This window comes from Dromiciops gliroides, chromosome 1, assembly GCF_019393635.1.
Source record: "Dromiciops gliroides isolate mDroGli1 chromosome 1, mDroGli1.pri, whole genome shotgun sequence".
In the NCBI taxonomy this organism is placed as follows: Eukaryota; Metazoa; Chordata; class Mammalia; order Microbiotheria; family Microbiotheriidae; genus Dromiciops; species Dromiciops gliroides.
The window spans coordinates 264,375,413-264,381,627 of NC_057861.1; the positions used below are offsets into that span (position 1 = coordinate 264,375,413).

General features: G+C 36.9%; 1 pseudogene; it reads left to right on the forward strand.

Moving 5' to 3' along the window:
* The first annotated feature begins 4,593 nt into the window (after positions 1 to 4,593).
* Positions 4,594 to 5,134, forward strand: LOC122735032 (annotated as a pseudogene).
* Positions 5,135 to 6,215: the final 1,081 nt, after the last annotated feature.

Sequence of the window (6,215 nt, forward strand, 5' to 3'; positions counted from 1 at the left end):
TAATACCTCCAGAATGTAATATGCAGTTGAATGGGCAGTTCACTGAACTTATATAGCCATCAGTATATATGTCTTGGACAGACACTGAAGATGGACCAAGAGGCTGGTTCCAGAATTGAGTAGGAGAATGAGTGTAGGTTGGATCATACTGGAAAAATTATGCAGGACTTTCAATGATCCCAACAATCCATGACAGAAAAAAATCCATTTTTTGAATACTAGTGGCTATGAATCATGGAACATAAGAATCTTTAAACAATCAAAATTGCGGGTACCTCAAAAGAGCAGCATATTTTGGACAAAAGTAGAAAGCATCCCATTACCAATAATGACTGATAAATAAGAACATACATAAAAAATGACTTTCTTTAGGAAGCACATGATCAGAAAAAGAGGTGGGCTAAACATATACTGAGAGCAAGTTATAATTAATGGATTGGCCATGGTGCTGGTACATACTCATAGAATGTTACAAAGCTTAGAAGGTCTCCAGAGCATTGAGAAAATACTAGTTTTTAAAATGATGAGTTTATGGACAAGAATAAAAGGGAATGAGATTTGGATTTGGTTAAGATCTTTAGCATGAAAAGGAGTTTCCACATCAATATTGGAGCCACAGATTCGTTGAAGAACTGAAGTATTTATTTGTTTTTTAAAATATGCCAATTCATTTTAAAACACCAATTATTTGGATCTAGTAGTTAATAAGCTAGAATTAGTCCAAAAGAACTATCCAGATTGATACATATTTTTTTAAAACATTATTTCTGAAGATTATGTTTCCCATACTGAACAATTACTTTAATAAAAACATACTATATAGCTTCTAGGTAAAAACAGCCCACAAGTTAACCCCATTGGGAAGGCTCAAAAGCTTGCCACTGGAACCATAGTGAGGTCCTTATATATATAAATATTTCTTGTCTAGAGGGCCTACAACTGAAATTCAGATCAATTAATCTGAGGTCAGTGAAGTTGAGTCAAGTTGTCCTGAGTTTTCTCCAGAGTGTAATGGCAACAACCAGCCATAGAGAAACCAGAGGAGAAAAGATCATTACAAACACTTTAGGGAAAATAATGCTTCCTGTGAATCAAATCTAAGAACTGTTCATTTTTTTATTGGTTAGCACTGCTACTATTGAAGGCTGGAAAAAGAGGTTCTGTATGTTGACGTGTGCTGAACTAAATAGATTTCATAAAAGATGCATGATGACTTGCATTTGGAAATGAATCTGATACTGAGCAGCTGTTCCCCTAGAATGTGATAAACTAAACATTTTAAAGAAGAAATTTTGCTAGTTAGACTTTTTGACTACTAGGGGACATAGCATCAGAACAAACTATACTGTGAAGTCATGGGTCCTGGGAAGCTTGAAAAGAAATTCACATAGAATAATACTATGGATATTATATCAATTAAGGGAAATACTCCTATAGGGAAAAAACCAAAACACTTTTTCCCAGAATTAAAGTTTTCAACAACTTGACCTTTCATTTCCCCTTCTTTCCTGAAACATTGATAAAGTTTTATTTGGGGTCAAACAAAAGAGTTGAGTGCCAAAAACATATCTAAGGTACTCTATACCCAAATATCTTTTAAAAGAGTACTCAAGTATACTCAAAAGTATCGGTGACCTCACTGATTTGGGAATTCCTTCCAACAGTGTAGATTACAACCAATCTACGTATGCCATCCTTGTATACTTTTTTTTTGTGTGTGAGGCAATTGGGGTTAAGTGACTTGCCCAGGGTCACACAGCTAGTAAGTGTTAAGTGTCTGAGGCCAGATTTGAACTCAGGTCCTCCTGAATCCAGGGCTGGTGCTCTATCTACTGTGCCACCTAGCTGCCCTCATCCTTGTATACTCTTATTGATCCTCTCCCAAAAGTTCATTGCAGAGGTTCCACCCAGCATGCCACATAACAAATCCCTCCACATGAGTAATTAATCTACCATTTTTACCCTTTTTTAACCTTTTGGTCCATTTACCTTCACTTATTTAACAACAAAAAATGGCCCATTTCTATCCTGAGAAGGTGTCCAAGATCAGAGAATTGAAAGTTTCATTCTTCAGAGGAGAACCAGATTTCTACCAATAATTCAAGTAATTGGACTGACTCATTATAATTTGCATGCTGCTTTATACTTTCTGCAGCACTATTCATATGCTATCTCATTTGATTCTCAAGTAAATTAAAGTTTTAGATAACAATTTAAAAAATCTTTCTCAAAAGGAATGTTTGCATTGCAATTTAAGATGTATCCATGAGAAGGATGGGTTTTTTTTCAGAAGCAATTGGAATATAAATTTCATAAAATACATTTTTAAAATATCCCTGCAGAGTTCACTTGCTATAAAATTAAGATAAAAATTGAAACATGAAATAAGAGTTTTTAAAATGAAATAGATAATTTGAGTGTGTGTGTGAGTTTTTTGTTTCGTTTTGTTTTGTTTTGTTTTGTTTACTCCTGTCCTTTAAAAAATTCTCACTTGCTCACTGGCTAGTTCCACATTAGGTACCCATTTCTGTAATTCCATGTGGTATCCAAATCTCAAGAAACAATTAAGACAAAACAAGAAAAACACTTCTCCCAGGATTCAACATTACATTGGCTATGCATGTGAGAACCTTCTATGCCCAGGAAAAAGTAATTTGAAAGCCTTTGCCAAAGGAATGGGGTTCTATTTTTACCTCTATAACCTCTAGTTTCTATGGCACTTAATTCTGTTTTACACATTTCACTGAGTAATCTTTGTCTAATCTTGGCAACAGTCTGTTTTGTGTCATAGATAAGTCAAATTCCTAAGGGGGAGGAAAGTAATAGGCAATTCCTTGAATAATCCTTGTCTTTTTTATTTAGTTCTTTTAAGATAGAATATTAGCCTTGATTTTGATAATATATAGGTGGCTAATTTGGTGAACTCAGGGTTCCTTCTTCATATCTAGCACTTTCTAGCAGGGAGCTAATCTATGTTATACTACCTATAAATTGACTGAATACTATATTGAGTGCCTAAAATTTATAACATTGATAGGATGAGAGAATAGGGGAGGGAATTAGCATTTATATAGTACCTACTATGTGTCAGGCACTATGCTAAGCACTCTTTTTTTTTTTTTTTTTTTAGTGAGGCAATTGGGGTTAATGACTTCCCCAGGGTCACACAGCTAGTAAGTGTTAAGTGTCTGAGGCTGGATTTGAACTCAGGTACTCCTGACTACAGGGCCAGTGTTCTATCCACTGCGCCACCCAGCTGCTCCATGTGTGCTAAGCAATCTTACTAAGCACTTGATCCTCGTAACAATTTTGTGAGGTCAGTGTTATTATTATCCTCACTTTGCAGTTGAGGAAACTGAGGCAGATATGTTAAATGACTTGCCCAGGATCACAGAGCTAGTATGTGTCTAAGGCTAGATTTGAACTCGGGTATTCCTGTCTCCCAGTCAATAGCTCTATCCGTCGCACCACCTAGCTGCTCGCAAATTAATGAGCATGTCAAGATTCTATATGGTGAACTAAAATAGAATGACCACAAGTGAGATAGTCAAGAGATATTCTTCAAAAATACCATAATATGACTTGAAACCATGAGAACAGAATAGTATACTGGAGAGAAAGAGGGAACAACAGTATAATAAGACAGGCCAATAATGGAGTGACTATTATTTCATCTGATCCTCACAACAACATTGGGAGGTAAGTACTATTATTATCCCCATTTGCAGTTGAGGAAAATGGGGTGAGTAGAGGTTGAATGACTTGCCCAGGGTCACACAGCTAAATAAGTATCAGAGTATGGATTTGAAATTGGGTCTGTCTTCCTGATATCATGTCCAGTACTCTATCCATTGTGCCACCTATCTTCCCAGACCAAAAAAAGAAGTTTTTCCCTTGTGGTATAAATTATACTACTAATCATATTGGTCTCCTGCTTCATTTACAACCATTAGCAAAGCATTATTTTTGTGGTGGAAAAGAATCAGAAATTGAGGGGGTGCCCTTAAATTAGGGAATGGCAGAACAAGTTGTGGTATGTGATTATGATGGAATATAATAATATTGGGCTATAAAAATGGAGAGGGAGATAGTTTCAGAAAAAACAGGGAAACATATGAACTGATGCTAAGTGAAGTGAGCAGGAGATCATAATGCACAGTAATAGCAACACTGTATTGATGATCAACTGTGAAAGACAGAGCGACTCTGATCAGTACAATGATCCAAGATAATTCCAAAGGACTCGTGATGAAAAATGCTATCTATCTCAAGAACTGATAAAGTGTGCTTTTTCACTTTCTTTTTCTTGCTTTTTTTTTTTGCAACATGGCTAATATGGAAATATCTTTTGTACAACTTCATAAGTATAATGATTATTATTTACCTTCTTGATGGGTAGGAAGAGGGAGAAAATTTAGAATTCAAAAATTTTTAAAGGAATGTTAAACATTAAAAAAAAAAAAGCATTATGGAGTCGTGCTGAGCTGAGGAAGCTGCTGAGACAATGTCTGCTGATGCCCCATCATACAGGAGAGATGTGCGAAGCTGAGCTGCGTCAACTTATCACTGCCACCCCCCTTCAACGCCGCCATTATGCCTTCGTCGCCGCTGAGAGCGGCCGTGGTGTGCTCGAGTGACCAGAACCAAAGCATGGAGATGCACAACATCCTCAGCAAACGAGGATTCAGTGTCAGATCCTTTGGAACAGGATGTTTATGATTTCAAAACAACATATGATCAGACGTACCATGATCTTAGGAAAGACAAAGAACTCTATATACAGAATGGTATTTTGTACACGTTGGACAGAAATAAGAGAATCAAGCCCCGACCAGGAAGATTCCAGAATTGTAAAGATTTGTTTGATCTCATTCTTACCTGTGAAGAGAGAGTGTATGTCCAGGTAGTAGAAGATCTAAATTCTAGTGAGTAAGAGACCTGCCAACCAGTGAATGTGATTAAGGTGGACATTCAGGACAACCATGAAGAAGCTACCCTAGGAGCCTTTCTCATCTGTGAGCTCTGTCAGTGTATATGACACACAGAAGACATGGAGAACGAGATAGACGAGGTGTTACAGGAGTTTGAGGAGAAAAGCAGCAGCACTTTACTGCACACTATCTTCTTTTACTGAAGCTCGCCCTGGTTTTCTAGGCCTAGGAGGTGAAGGAAACATGTGCGGCAAGTTCTCTAACTATTCCCTACTGTCCCTGATGACCACCTTGGAATCTTCCTTTTGCTGATGCTTTTTCCTTCTTGGTGTTCGTTTTTTTTACTTTCAGATATTCTGTCACAAGGAGGCAGTGTTACCCAAATAAATTGTACATAGAAAATGAGACACATACACATAAAGGCCATATGAGAAAAAAAAATTATGGAGCTATGAAAATGCATTTAGATGTATTGTGTATGTGTCACATACTCATGAATGTGATATTTTCTATAGATTTACAAATGTTTATATAAAGGGAGAGAAACAGCAGTAGGAATGAAGGGCAAACATCACCAATGCCACCCATTCACCCTCTTACCCTTGGTGCCTCCTATGGTGTCTCAGGGCAATTTATAAGGACTGGGCCCTAGGCATAGTGTTTGATTTGGGGGTTGGTTTTGCTTTGTTTTATCCAACAAATGGAGCAGAAACACTCAGAAGACTCAGCACCTTGAGACAATTCCAGCAGGTAGAAGCAGCAGCTTAGTATTGAAGAAGTCCAGCATCCTAGAGGAAAAGCAGCATGCAGGCAAATGCCAGTTTGGGGAGATGGAGCTGGATGAGAGATCCCAGCCAGGAGGCAACTTTAGCAAAGGAGTTATCTTTCCTACCAATGGCTTGGTAATCTATGATTAACAGTAGCTATTAATATGGGATTAAAATGGGATATATTCCCTGTTATTTACTTTGCTATTCCATCCTAATTAAAAACTTCATCATATGATTTACGGTTCCTGGTTAGAGAATACAATTTTGACAATATGATGACTGGGAGGAAATGGGGAAATGATAAAAAAGATGAGTAACTGAAGGACTAAAGAGAAAATGTCCTTATTTTAAAACAAAAACCAAAAAACTACAAGTCAGTAAGCTTGACCTTGATTACTGGCAAAATTCTGGAATGTTGTATATGATAAACATCTAACATCTTTTGTAGGGAAGGGACTTAATTTAAAATTTAATTTAAAAAAACACTTACCTTTACAAACCTCAAATAAGGTGA